The sequence below is a fragment of the Podarcis tiliguerta genome (genome assembly GCF_965153285.1).
Source record: "Podarcis tiliguerta genome assembly, chromosome: 1".
NCBI lineage: Eukaryota > Metazoa > Chordata > Lepidosauria > Squamata > Lacertidae > Podarcis > Podarcis tiliguerta.
Window position 1 is genome coordinate 43742463 of NC_139534.1, and position 14867 is coordinate 43757329.

Genomic DNA, 14867 nt, shown 5'->3' on the forward strand with positions numbered 1-14867 from the left:
GCGAGCCAGCACCAGCGCAGCACACGGAAACGCCGTTTACCTTCCCGCTATAAAGCGGTACCTATTTATCTACTTGCACTTAGGAGTGCTTTCGAACTGCTAGGTGGGCAGGAGCTGAGACCGAAAGACGGGAACTCACCCCGCCGACCATGCAATCGGCAAGTCCTAGGCACTGAGGTTTTACCCACAGCGCCACCCGCGTCCCATAATTTTACATACTAGGTAACTACAAATCTGGAGGTCCACCACATGTCTACTCATAAGACAGAGAAACTTAGTCAATCACAGCTTTTTAAAAAGACTTTGTCACCCTCTCTATCCATGTGTTCATATGTACACCGAAAAAGTATTGGACTACACCTACCAAAAATGTAATGCATGAAGATGCCTTGGCATGTTGGAGATGATGTTGGGCAGGATTTTGGAAATGACTTTGGTCCTCAGCAAGAAGAGGTTGGAGAGGAAGAAGAAGAAAAAGCCCACCTCGTTTCCCAGTGTCTGGTTGCACCAAAGCCGCATTATTTGGGAAGTGATAAAAGGGTGAGGAATGGTGGTGTCTTTAAGCAGTTAAACATTGCCAATAAAGATCTTGCAAGCTACACAGTTTATGTTAACATTAATCATGTTTAACAAGGTACTTATCAGAGCCAAGAAAGCATAGAACAAAAATTGTTTCAGGCTTTTCCTTCACCTTATTGTAATGAAGAACTGCCAAATGTTTATGATTGATTTACTGGAGGGGACTTAAAAGATGCCTTGTTCTTTTGAAGAGGTGGCTCTCTCATACTCTTAAGTGACATCCTCCATTCTTCCATTTTTCATTACATTTTTTTTAGTCACCACTCCAAAATAATAACAAAGCACTTGGGACAGGCCTGTTGTTTTTCTTTATTTCCTTCTCTCTTTTTTTAATGAATCGCTTAATTTCTTTCCCACACCAAAGTTCCTTCCAGGGCCTGCCTGGGTGGGCCAAAGAAGCATTTAATGATGGAACCAGTGAAGATAGGGCAACATGGTTGACAAACACATTCTCATTCTGCATCCCAAGGCATCTCCAGAGAAATAGCAGTGGCTTAATTGCTTGTGCACTTACACCCTGGATGATGATGAAGGAGTCATGGTCCTTCTCTGTTAATTTCTTCCTGCCCAAAATGTTCTATTTAGCTTTGCCTGGTCTGAATCCTCAGCTTCATGTGAAGTTCGTGTTCTTCCTCCCTCTGATGAATGCTAATTAGAGGCTTACATTAAAAGTTTAAATTAATGCTAATGACAACCATCTTCTTAATACCTTTTTGAGTGGGTGAAGGGGGACCGTGATGCAAATTGGCAATGGGATTTAAAGGCACTCGGATCTTGAAGACGAGCAAGCAAACCCACTTTGTCAGCTGACTTGAGAATGGAGACCTCCACTGAGGTTAACAGGGGCAAGAAGGAAGAGGACAGCACTTCATAGACTGTATCCATGAGCTTACAGTCCAAAGATACACTCCTATGCACACCTATCTTGCTTCTTAATTGCACTCACTTTGGAATAAATGCATGTAGGCTTGCATTGCAAAGGTATGAATGGTAACCTTTCAACAGTGTCCAATCAAGTCAGTGCCAGCCCTACCATGTGGCAGAGTGAGGCAACCTTATCTCAAGCAGCAAGTGCTCATGGGCTGTTTTTCCTGAGCATCCTGCTCTGTTGCCACACAGCCTGTCCTGGGCTTCCTGAATCTACCTGCTGTTTCAGGTGTGGTTAAGTCTGTTGTCCCAACACTGGTACTGAAGCAAGATGCAGCTGCCAGTCCAGTCAGCTTTTGCACATGGAACGAGAAGGGGACTGCTCTCTGGTCCTTCTCCTCAGTCAACAAAATACATTTGGTTGACCCCACTCAAAGTACATGAAAGTTAGCTCTATCACCTCCTTTGATGGAACTGTATGAATTGAAAATCCATGTGCTTCGGCTTAATTGGACCTTGGATCAGACATCTGTCTGCCAACAGGAGGCTGACATGGTTTCTTAAAAGACAAAAGATTTTTGGATAGGTGTGTCCATCTCCAAAGGGGACCCTTTGGCTGATATTTACTTATGAATACAAAACACTCGGGCCTTTAAAATGTTTATAGCCCCAGAAGGGTTGGGCATTCCCACAACATGTGTAGGTATGTGCCTGTGGGAGTGCAGCCTCTCCAACATTTTGGTGAGGTTCCTGGGTGTATCAGTATCAGTTTCCGTGGTGTTAAGTACCACCTGTAGGTGAGTTTCAGGGTGAGTTCTTTTCTTTTAGCTGAGATTGATTTAAAGAGAGGTTTAAACCACATTCTAGTCCATTGGGTGAGGTTAATTTCATAGCCTATGTCATGCTCCCATTGTTTTTTGATTGCATCAAGGGGGTCTGTGGGATTTTTGGAGCAGTATTTTGTATATTGTGGATACCATCCCTTTGTCGTGTTCCCCTGCTGTCAGGAGAAGGTTTTTGAAGGTGGTTAAGGACCTAGAAATATGCAAAACAACTAAACAGGTATTAGAACTCACCCCAGAACCGGCACTACTGAACATCTTCCAAGATCATAATGACCACTCACATTATACAGAGCTTATAACTCTCAACAGCCAGAAGCCTCATAGCCAGACAATGGAGAGATCTGTCAGGGTGAACATGGACCAGTGGTACCAAATCGTTGGGAAACAGCCTTACTAGAAAAGCTAAGCAATAAACTGAAACTGGCATTGGGACAAATAGAAGAGGACATCTGCACCCCAGTCTGCCTCCCTTTATCATATACACAGCCCAACAAGACCAGAACAAGAACCCCTCCAAAAGCATACTGGCTTACTTGACCCAGAAAGCCCTCCCCTCACCCCCACAAAGGCAAACAAGCCCCATTGCAGCCAACCACAGACAAGCAACCATACCCTGGTCCCCCAACCAAGGAAATGTAACAAGTGAATAGAAAGAGAACGTATGTAGTTGACGCTGACACGAAACCCCACGTGTAGACTGCAGAAATATAAATTTCACCACCTCCCCCCCTCTTCTTCCTGACCTTATACTGTACTTAACACTAATGTCTCATAACAAATATAACTGATCTGTAGAAAAGACTGTGCAACTTGAAAAAAGAGACAAGGCATGTACTTTTGTAAACCAAGAAAATCTTTAATAATAATGATGATGATAATAATGATAATAATAATATGGCCCCCTTTTGTTTTGTTTTTAAATGAGCATCCATTGGTGTTTGAATGCCCATCTGTCACATCTCCAAATGGCACAGCCTTAGTGGGCGATTCCAAACCAGAGAGACACCCACCCACCCCCGGGAAACTTGGGAAGTTTGCCGTCCCGGGGGTGTCACCACTCCGGTGGTGGTTTGCAGCGCTCCTGGGTTTGAACTTCCAGATCCTTATCTCCTGAAATGGTTTCTGTTAACGTGCTTGCGATTTCACAACCTTGCCCCGTGTCTATACAGCCACTCAACTTCTCCCGATCCGGCTGAGCCTCCCTCCGCCTTCGGGAAGGCGTTTCCCCGTAAAAAAATAAAGCAAAAAAATACCGACAGCTATCAAAACGTTTTAATAGACGATCTGAAGATTTCGAGAATACATCTATCTATCTATCAAAACGTCCAAGAAAATATGAGATCTGATCTTCCGAAATTTGTGCCTTCAGCTGGTTTTTATTGTCTTGGTTTTGATAATAATAAGAGAACACGCACGCCAACATGCACGCACACACAGAGGACGCCTTTAATTTTCCTAAGGCTCGCCTTCTGTTCATTGTGGGAGACAAGTAATCAATGTTTTGTTTAGCAGCATTCAGGAAAAGGGCGCAAATGCGAGTGTCTCGCTTCAAAACGAGGATATTTTCGATCATCTGGAGCTTGAAGCAAACTAGGCCTTGTGACTTTCGGGGATAGTTTCTCTCTTCACTACACACACACACACACATACAATGGAGGTCCCCCCCCCTTCTTTTTATGAAATAAAAGCACTCAGTTTACTCAGAAGTAAAGACTGTATACTTCAGCAGAGTTTTCTCTCTAGTTAATAAACGTGGCCTTGTGGGCCTAAATTACCTGCCACACTTTTCGCTCAAAATCATTCTCTATCTAAAAATAAAAATAAAAAATTATTTCTCTATCTATCCCTTCTCGCTCCCCGCATTAAATTGTTTGCTCAAATTATCTGAACTTTACACCGCTACCTTACAGCGCGATTTCCTCCTTCCTAATAAAGTATACTGCAATAGTGTGGTTCTGATATGAGCATCATGCAAATCCATCCCGGAAAAATAAAGGGAGAAGGCCCATCGCTGCGCAGAGATTTATTGGAGGGGGGGAGGGCCGTTGAACTGGATGGGGGTTACTCTCGCATCGGATTGCAGCCTTCACATTGCGAAGAGCTGTCGCTTGGACCCGCTCATTCTAAAATTGCACACACAGGCGCGCGCGCGCACCCACCCACCCATAGTTGCAGGAAAGTCAAGCTGGTCGTTAACCTGTGTTCTCGAGACTCAAATCAAGTACTCGATGAACGCCCCCTCCCTGCTCCCCCAAATCGCCAAAACATATTTTAAAGTATTTCAAAGTAGTGCATTGGTAGTGGATGGGCCGGATAAAAAGTATACTTCTGTCTATTACACACACACACTCACACACACTTATATACAATATTTTAAGAAACTGGAGCATTTTTTACTTTTCTGGTAACACCTCAACCGACATTAAAACAAAAAACAACCATCATCGCCACTAGCGATCGTCCCATCTTTTAATGCTGAAAGCCACCTTTTCCAAAACGATCCAAGTTGCTCTTTCGTATTCCTGGCCCTGCGTCGCTTCCAGCCATCAAAACTTTCATTATGTAAATAATACACGCTCCTTCGAAGGCAGATGGGGAATCGCGCGCTCCTTTTACATGGAAGATTTGCTCACCTGGTCATCATCGGATCTCGGAGCAAATGGCATTGAGTTCCAGCAACGTCTGAGCTCCCCGGCTTACTCAACCGGGGAAAGGCTTCGTTAGCAAGTTTGCGTTCACTCTTTTGAAGCCGTTTGATTTAGGACCCAATGTACTGCTCCCCGCCCCGCTCCTGACAATTCCAAGAATAAGGGGGGGGGGTTGTGTTTAAATGTTTTGCTTTAGTTTAACAATTTAGCACAGAAACTTTAAGCCTTAAGAGTACTAGAGAGGGGGGGCGGAATGCTAAAACGTCCATTCTCTCCTATGTAGCCTTTTCCCGACGTTTTCATGCTTCAGTTGAAAACTTCTTTTCAAGCTCATGTCCAGTCAAAATCGTGTTTCCTGTTCGGTGACCGCGTTGATTGATTCGGTAAAATAAAATTTATTTACAAAGCAGCAAACAAATGTTGCCGGTTGGAGAAGACTAATAGGCAAATGATCTGAATATACTAGGCACGCTTATATATTCTTGTGTTGCTTCACATCCTGGTCACTTTGCACAAAGTTTGCACAAAGTTGCATTAACACCTCCAAAGTTGCATTTACACCGCCCCAATCGCGGATAATTTTTTTAAAAAAACTTTGCCAACACCTAATCACTACGTGAAATTGCTTAACCCGAGCAATTTTTTTTTTAAGCGATTCTCCTTATGCACACTCAGACAAATTTAACCTCAGTTTCGGAGACCCAGTGTGAGTGTGTTTTCACCTCTGCCCATCTTCATTGGGGGGGGGAAATAATATACAAATAATTCCTTATACAGTGAACAGCTTTTTCCATGACACCGACAGAATAGACAGACAAACAGAAAGATAGATGATAGATAGATGATAGATAGATGATAGATAGATAGATAGATAGATAGATAGATATAGATGATAGATAGATAGATAGATAGATATAGATGATAGATAGATAGATGATAGATGATAGATAGATAGATAGATAGATAGATAGATGATAGATAGATAGATAGATGATAGATGCTGCATTTTGCAACCTTTTGCAATCAGCTATAGGGCACAAGAAACCATATCATGGTTGTTGTTGTTGTTGTTGTTTTAAAAAAACTCCAACAGCCACTCTTAAAGTCCAGATCTGTTTCCTTATATGTCTGTATATAGGAGGATTTTTAAAATCCTGCATATAAGGTATTTACTTGGAGAAAATATATAATCAGGAACGACAAGAAAGAAAGAAAGAAAGAAAGAAAGAAAGAAAGAAAGAAAGAAAGAAAGAAAGAAAGGTTTATTTTGACATGTCCTCGGGCTCTTAAGGAGCCATCAAGTTTTCAACTTCCTAGGAAATATTTCCTTATCCCTCCCTCTTAAGGAAGCATATAAATACAGGCTAGAGGTGAAGGTCAACCAGGCAGCTGTTTTCAAAGGCACGGGCAGGGTGGGGCACCTTAAGCAAACAGGGGTGTCATTAGGGAGGGTGGCAAAGCGCCGGCCTTCACAACTCGCTCTACCTTCTCGTTTAATTCCACGTCCCGCTGCAGTAGACCAAGGGACACAAACTCCTGCTCCCCAGCTCTCTCACACGCGCAAACTTTTATTTCTGTGATTTGGGGGGCTTAAAGGAAATCCTTCCCCCCTTTTTTGCTATCTGTGTTGAGAAACGTTTTTGTAGTTTAAAAACAAGAAACTAAAAAGGAGGGGAAGCTATATTTCGGATTACACACACACACACACACCTTTCCCTGACATTGTTTGGCCATCAAAACAGCCGCCGCGCTCAAGATAAACATCGTTAGCAAATCATTGTAATTGGGACGGTGAAATCTGACCTTTGACCGGGGAAGACAGAGCTCACAATAGTGTCTGCTTTGATTCCTGGAAGGAGGGACAAAGGAACAAGCTCCTTGACAGAAGTCATCGGTAGAGGCACCTCCAGAGTAAGGGGGCAGCGGGGACAAATGAGCGCGTGGCCTTCCCGGGGAAGACCAAAGGGTCCGGCCGAGGCCAGTCAGTCCCCCATCTGAATATGTAAAATAGCGGCGGGCTGGTCGACCTTTGCCATGTGCGCTCAGAGCCACGCAGGAACCTCTTACCAAGGAAGGGCAGAAAGGCCGGAGAGCTGAGAGGGAGGAAGGGAGTGGTGGAGATTTGGGCGAGGTGGATGGAGGAGATGGAGGGAGAGATGAGTGATAGGTGTCTTGAAAGATACGTGCAGAGGACCCAATCTGAAGAGGCTCCTAAGAAATGGCTGGTTCACACGTGTAGGCACAACCCTAGACTTCCATGAATGTTGTAAACAAGCATGGGGGTGGGGCGGGTTTGGCTTCGCCTTCTCCCCGCAGTGCTCGTTTGAGAACTTGCCCTCACGCGGGGAAATATTGAGAAAGATGCTCCTGCAATTGCAATCGGATGCCCACAATCCCACCATATTAATTCGCCACCTTATTTTGCCTAGTGTGCAAAAAAAGGTTCTTAATCTATGTTGCTCCCAAAAGCAATCGGACTCATCAAGTTAGATGGCAATGCTATGCAGTGGTACCTCGGGTTAATTACTTAATCCGTTCCGGAGGTCTGTTCTTAACCTGAAACTGTTCTTAACCTGAAGCACCACTTTAGCTAATGGGGCCTCCCGCTGCAGGCGCGCCATTTCTGTTCTCATCCTGAAGCAAAGTTCTTAACCCAAGGTACTATTTCTGGGTTAGCGGAGTCTGTAACCTGAAGCGTATGTAACCCGAGGTACCACTGTACTGTGTACCGTTTTAGCAGGAAGTAAAGCCCGTTGAACTTGGGGTGCTTCCCCACATTACAGGGCTGACACGTTTCCCTCTCTCATCTGACGTGAAGCGCAAGGTTGATGGTTTCAACGCTGTAAACAGACGATCTCCTGATTCTAGCAGCCCTCTTCCGGAGGTGGCTTTCTGGAGAATGGGGGGGGGGAGGAAACGGTCCTAAATAGTCAACAGCAAGTCACCTCCCTAACTTCATAACTTGCAGGTGTGTAGTCTGGGGGTGGTCATGGAACTAGCTGTGACACTGAGAGCTTAGTTGCCCTCCGTTGCCGGGATAGCCTTTTTCCAGCTTGTAAAGACAGCTACACTCATTCCTGGACCGGGATGGCTTGAGCACAGTTGCCCATGCTCTGGTGACCCTGGTACGGTTGAATTACTGCGATGTGAGGAAGGCCCAAAAGGCCGCAGCCAATGCAGAAAACTGAAAATGCAGGAAAAGGCTAGGCTGCTTGTGGAAACAGACTACTTCCAGGAGCTGACACCTTCCCTGCGGGGTCTGTACTGGTTCCCAGTCTGCTACTGGGCCATATTCAACATTCTTTTACTAACGTGGAGCTGGAAGCCAGGTTACTCGAGAGACCCCTATAAACCCAGGGGGTCACTACTTTCATCAGGAAAGCTTCTAAAGTCCCTAAAATATCACAACAGCGGGGCTTTCAGAAAGGCTGTCCCTGTTTTGTAGAAGAGCATCCCTGCTGAGCTGCGACAGACACCCACTATTTGTAATTTGTGGGAACCACCGAAAGCATTTCTGTTGCCGCCAGCTTTTCCAGCTGGGAGAGAAAGGTGCTTGCTTTTAGGTCTCTGCCTACGGTGCAGTGGCCTAGCGTGGGTTGTCAGCACCCGGGGCAAGGCAAGTAATTTGCACCCCCTAACCCGTGGATTTGCGCCCCCTAACCTGTGGATTTGCGCCCCCTAAATCTAACCCCCAGATGTTGCGCCCGGTGCGGCCGGCCCCCCCTGCACCCCCCACGCTACGCCACTGCTACGGTGCCCCGTTTTGTTGTCTTCAGACTTAACTGTGGTCGTTTTCTGTGATGTTTTTAAACTTCCTTTTAGTTACTTTTACCTTGTGCTTATAAATCGCCCTGAGACTATTATTATTATTATTATTATTATTATTATACCACCCAGTTGAATATCCTGAAAACTCACTGTCTTTGTTTTGATTGGTAGATGATGGGACAGTCAGTTAAAATTCCACTAGCCGCTTTGAGAAGTGATTCTCCTTCAGGCCTTTTCACTTGAGGAAGAAATAGTGTCAGCTTCCCAGTTCACACACAAACACACGGTGCAAATCGTTAGTAGAGGATGGGATCAGCGTGCATTGGCGATGTGGTATTTTGGGGTCTCTCACTCTCAGCTTGCAACGTCACACACACACACAACGTTGCTTTTTTGGGGTGAAAGGGGATTAAGATCTCTTGGAAATGATCAGGTATCGGGAGAGGAGGGAGCCCCTCTCCGGAAAGCAAAGACGGGACAAGGCGAGCACAGCGCCGGAGGTGGAAACAGCAGGTGGTTGAAGTTCAGTTGCTTTTACGCGGCTCTTGAGATGCTGCTCGCCTTCCTGTTTGCTTGTTAGAGCTGGCAATGGGGGGAGGGGGGTGCATTATTCAAGGGGAAGCATTCCGAAGGTTGCCAAGAGTGAGCCTGGCTCCCTGTGACCCTGAGGGGGAAAGACTGTGGCAAAGAGGGCAGGTGCCTCTCGCTCCCTCCTCCCACCTGCTTGGCTAATGTTAGCAAACGGGACGCCGCCTTCGGCATCAGCAACTGCTTTGCGTCCGCTGCTAAAGTCGTAGACTTATTCTGCTGTGAGAACTATTTGCTGTGAAACTTGTTAACAACTACCGGGAATGGATTTCTGCGAGCTACAGGAAACAACCCCACCAGCCTCACACGCAGATGGGTGTGATTGATCGCCCGCGGTTGTGCACGGGAACCGCTGGCGAGGATTCACCGGCGGAGAGCCGTGCCCAGCACACATCCCGGGGCTAATAGGCAAATGCTTACTCGGTTTTCTCGCCTCGCCTTGCTGGGCGCGCCCTGATCTTTTATTTCAGGCCTCGCCGCTTGAGACAGCATTTGCCTTCTTTCACTAACTTGCCACGCGCAGCGACTGGCCACCTCCGGCCTCCCTTTGCCCTCGAAAGCTAGGGAAACTGCTGCACCCTGTCCAAAGCAAAAGGCCAGCCAGGATCACTTCACATGAGCAACGCTTGGCCTTGCTTCCTACTCCGGTATCTATTGCGTGTCCTGTGTTCTGTTGCCCTCTCATGGACGTGAGCTTGACCAAACAAGCACGCGAAGCGCAATCGCCCCTTGGATGCAACAGTCCTCTTTACTGGTCGACATTTTCGTGATTTATGTAGTGTGTGTTAGCCATGTTTATTGAGAGAGGACAAACACTGGGCTACCCTCCTCTGATTCCGATCACTCACGCACATGTCCATTAAAACCATTGGGATTTCAACATTAAAAATAAATTAGGATATTTATTTGTAGAGAGGTGTGCTCGAACATTCTTTTTAGCATGCCCAAAGACGTGGCATTTCGATTGTCCTGCGGCCACACTCCGCCTCCCTGCAGTTTTGCACAGGCCCGAGTCGAAAATTCCACTGATCACTTCCGCTTTGCCAACATTCGAGGGTGGAATGTTGGAACTTTACGAACATTCGAACCCGGGGGCGTGTCCCTTTTCAACTGGGCTTTGATGGTTCCTTCTTTTTCCCCTTCCTCCTCCTCCTCAATGGAAACAAAGCTCTCCCCTTTGGTATTCAGCTTTCTGGCAAATTCAGAGTGGGCACAGAGTCAAACCTTGTCACGGTGTCTTCTCAAAAACCTGGTGTTGATCAACACGCCGAGAAACAAATGGACAATAGAAACCTTTGTTTGCATGTATGCAGGCCGCTGCAGAAGAAGAGGGAAGCCCTGCGTGATTAGCACGTTTCAACCGCGATTCACAACAAATGAGTCAACGCATTTCTGCTCCTTGGAGGAGATAGGAGGGCGTGTGCATGGGATAGGTTAAAAAAGAAGAAGATATAAGCATAAACTTTCATATGCTGAGTTTAAATTATAAAGTGGGCATTCGCCTGCATACATTCATGTGCGCATGTGGTACTTTGGAGAGAAAGATCTACGTTTGTAGATATGAATATATTTGTCCCCACTGAAGTCAATAGCAAAATTTCCCCTGATTAGATACATAAGCTTGCTCTGTTTAAAATCAGCGGGTATTTTGCTATGATGACACCTTACATTTTTATGTATCTGCACGCATTAGGCTTGTGTTAGTAACTGGACCTGGCTTCTGACTAAATAAAAAGAAAGTGCATTATCTCCTTCACAGCTTCAGTAAAAAGGCGTGTCCGTCGACAGGAAGAAACTGAGAGCTGGATTTGTAAGGATTTATATCTATCTATCTATCTATCTATATATATATATTAAAAAATTAAATAACAAAGTCCCAAAATGGGGAGGGGGTTTTCTCTTCGCCGTTTTAACGACAGCAAGTAGTTATTTTTTCCCCCTTTCTTCCTCCCTGTTCAGCAAATAAAAGAGGAGGTGTGGCAGGTGGGTGGGGCTTACCTTTCTATAAATATCCCTGAGGCTATGAGAGGAGAGAAATAATTAAAACGCCTGCATATCTCTCCGCGAGCAATAATAGCACCGCCCCACCTCCTATTTGCAAAAGGCCGTCGATTTTCGTGTGAGCGGGTAGGGCGGCTAGTTAAACGGCAAGCAGTGCCAAGCAGCAGCTCCGAGAGAAATTAATATTTGTTAGTTAGTTTGTTTGTTTACCCGCATCATTTGCCTTTAATCGATACTGTTTGAACTCCAGACTCCATTTAACTTTCTCCTTCTGTGAAGCGACTGAGTAGGAGCTGATGCTTCAGGTTCAATTGTTTTGTTTTAATTATATTTTTAAACCCCTTCATCACAGTTCTAAGGCCATTGCAAGTGTAAAAAAGAAAACTCCATTCTTTGAGGTTGCTCCGAAGTATTACCGTATGTATTTCAAAATTACCTTCTGGGTGACTTTGCCCAATCTCTCTCTCTCCATGCAGAAACAGCCTGGAAGCTGGAAGTTGGAAGCTAAGAGCAGGGCAGCCTCATCCTAGAAGAGTTTACTGGGAATTTATTTAGTTATGATTTAACAAGATTTATATACCGCCAGAGGTGCCAACTTGAAGAAAAGATTGTGGGGGCCTAAGTTGTGGGCGCCTCACATAATTGATCACATGACACAGTGCGCACACACTATCTGAATGGGAGTGGCTTTCAACTTTTCATGGGCCCAGCCCCCTCAAATATTTGATCGTGGGAGCCAAAGCCCCCACTGCCCCTAAGAGTTGGCTCCTATGTATACCCCTGAAGCAACCACATCAACAAAGATCTAAACGGTTTACATGAATTTAGTCCCAATTTTGAGGTTTACTCCCAAGTAAGTGTGCATAGGATTGCAGTCCTATCAGGGCCCAGAAAGAGGAAGCAGGGCCTAACCGGAAGTGGATGTGTTTAGGACTGCAGCTGTGAGATGCTCCTTAAAAAAACAAGGCCCAGATCATGATTAGGAAGCTTAGGTGCCAAATCCATAGAGCAGGGTCAGGGGACCTGTGACCCTCCCAGATGTTGTTGGGCTCAAGTGCCACCTGCCCCAGCCAGCTTCGCCAGACCTCGGGGATGCTGTATCCTGACCACATCTGGAGGGCGACGCGTTCTCCATCCCTGCCACAGAGAAATGGAATTGGTTCGAAACAAACAAAAGGCAATAAATTTGAGCATCGTGCGTGTTTAGGCCACTGGCTTTTGTGGGTGTTGTTAGTTTAGTTAGTTAGTTTTTTGAAGGAGGGGGCTAGAAGATCAAACTTTACAGGCAAAGGAGTGGAGTTTCCTACGGGACGAGCAAGTGGGGGAGTCAAATTTTAGTGTAGTATTTTCTATGAAGTACAGCGCTCACTGCCACCCTGATGTCACCTGAGACCAATTCTAGCCTCTTCTAAGGTTAAGCACAAATTAGCTAGATGGTGGCCTCGTGGTCCTCCCGCTGAGCCGTGAAATCCGCTGTGTGAGTTCACCAATGGCCATCTCTCGGCCTGACCTACCTTACACGCGGTTGTTGTGAAGGGAACATGGCAGGGCGCCCATGTACGTAAACTCCGTGGAAGGAAAGGTTGGATAAGCTTTGACCAGAATCTAAATCACCTCATTCAGATGGGGTTTCCTCCACACACACACGTTTTCGGGAAAGGTTAAGTTTGTTATGGAAGACCTCAAAACTCTCATCAGTTTCACAGGCCACGCTGTCCCCAGTCTTCCTGAACCTGTTGCCACCAGTACCCTGCTGCTTTGGACTACACTCCTATCAACCCAGATCAGGAAGCTGACTTGGGGCTGATGGGAGTTGTAGTCCAAAGCAACTGAAGGGAGCTATGGCACAAGATTGGGGAAGGCTGCTCTGCGTCATTCTCTGAAGGTAGAGGGTGCCCATGTTTGGAGGGAGAGGGGAAGCGCTGTTGAATCATTTCGCTTTATTTTGAACGATGGGCCTATCCACTCAATTCTCTCCTCTGAATTCAATGGTCCCGCCCGGATCCTATGTGCCCTTAACTTGGGAGAAGGTCTCATTGAGCTCAGTGGTGTCCACTCCTGAGTAGACATGCTTAGGATTGCGTTGCAGGTATTGTACCTTACTTGGAAATGGAGCAGAAGGGGGACTGGTGGATCACACTTCTTTGGGCCAGTGTGGAACGGCATGTAAAATTAATGGTGAGCAACAGAGGTGGGGGGGGGGGTGTCAGTGTTTGTCACGAAATAAAATATTTTTCAGACAGGGCAGACACGCACACACACACGTCTCCAGAATTTCAGTCACTGGACTTTATCAATGCACCCAAGAAACCCCAGTCTGGAAGGGTCGTAGCGGAATATTCGTAGGCTGGGCGCACTTGAATTTGGGCTATAAGCCTTAACACGCTTTGTGCAGAGCGAGTTCCATTGTCCGCAGCAAGACTGTGAGTCAACATGCCAACAGTTCCATTAAACTACAATATTTCCCTTAAAGTTTTTTTTTTGGGGGGGGGGGGAGGGTTGATCTTATCTTAAGGGACTAGATTTCGTTCCAACCCAGCGCCGTGACTGCCTAGTGTGCCAACGTTGCCATTCAGCAGCAACAACAAACATTTAAATTTTTATCTTTTCCGTGCGTGGCCCGTGACCAAAAGAGCAGCGCAATCCTCTTAAGTTCCTGTGAGCTCGATGGGACTTTCTCCGGGATACACGCGTGTAGTAGCACTGCACCTTCAAGCGCAGAGGCCCTTTGATTTCAGGGGGAGAAATTTAAATAGTTCCTTCTCTTTCCCACTGGAAGGAAGGGCATTTAAGTGCCTTGGTGGGGAAGTGCCTTCCCTTTTTTTTGGGGGGGGGGGTTCTGCGTTATGTCAGAACTGACTCAGTGTTACAAATCCCGGGCATTTCAAGGGGAGAGAAATAGACGCTTGTAAACAAAGGATGGCTTTAATAGCGAAGCATCATGAACTGAATTCCACATTGGTCAGTTTTTAATATATACATGAATAAATGAAGGAGTGGAAGGGAAGCGAAATAGGAACATCGGCAGCTGCTTTATACTGAGTCAGGCCATTGGGGTAACGAACCTACTGGCTGGCAGCTCTCCCCAAGGGTATCAGATGGGGGCCTCTTCCAGCCCAAACTGGAGATGCTGGAGAGTAAAGCTGGGACCCTCTGCACCAAAATCAGGTGTTCTACCCTTGAGCCAAGGCCCTTTCCCGAATGCTACGTCCGCTATTCCCGCTGTTACCACCACCACTACCATTACGACTAACCATAATCATACCCACCCAGCGGAATTCAAGCAGCCGTCCTAGCCATGTTTTACTTGAAAGCAAAGCCCACTGAATTCAGGGGACATACTTTGGAACAAGGCCGCCCAAACTCTCTGAATTGCGAGTCAGTTGGACTCGCTGTTACCTGGGGATCAGTGGTCCACGTAGCTCAATAATTGTACGCACTGCCTGAAAATTTACCCGGGAAATGCCAAGGGAAGGAACTCGGGACCTTTGAGGGCAAAGCATGAGCTCTGTTCCTGAACGTAGTGGGGGGGGGGGGGATGGCTGTGCTTAGGATGCCCCTTTGCAAACGA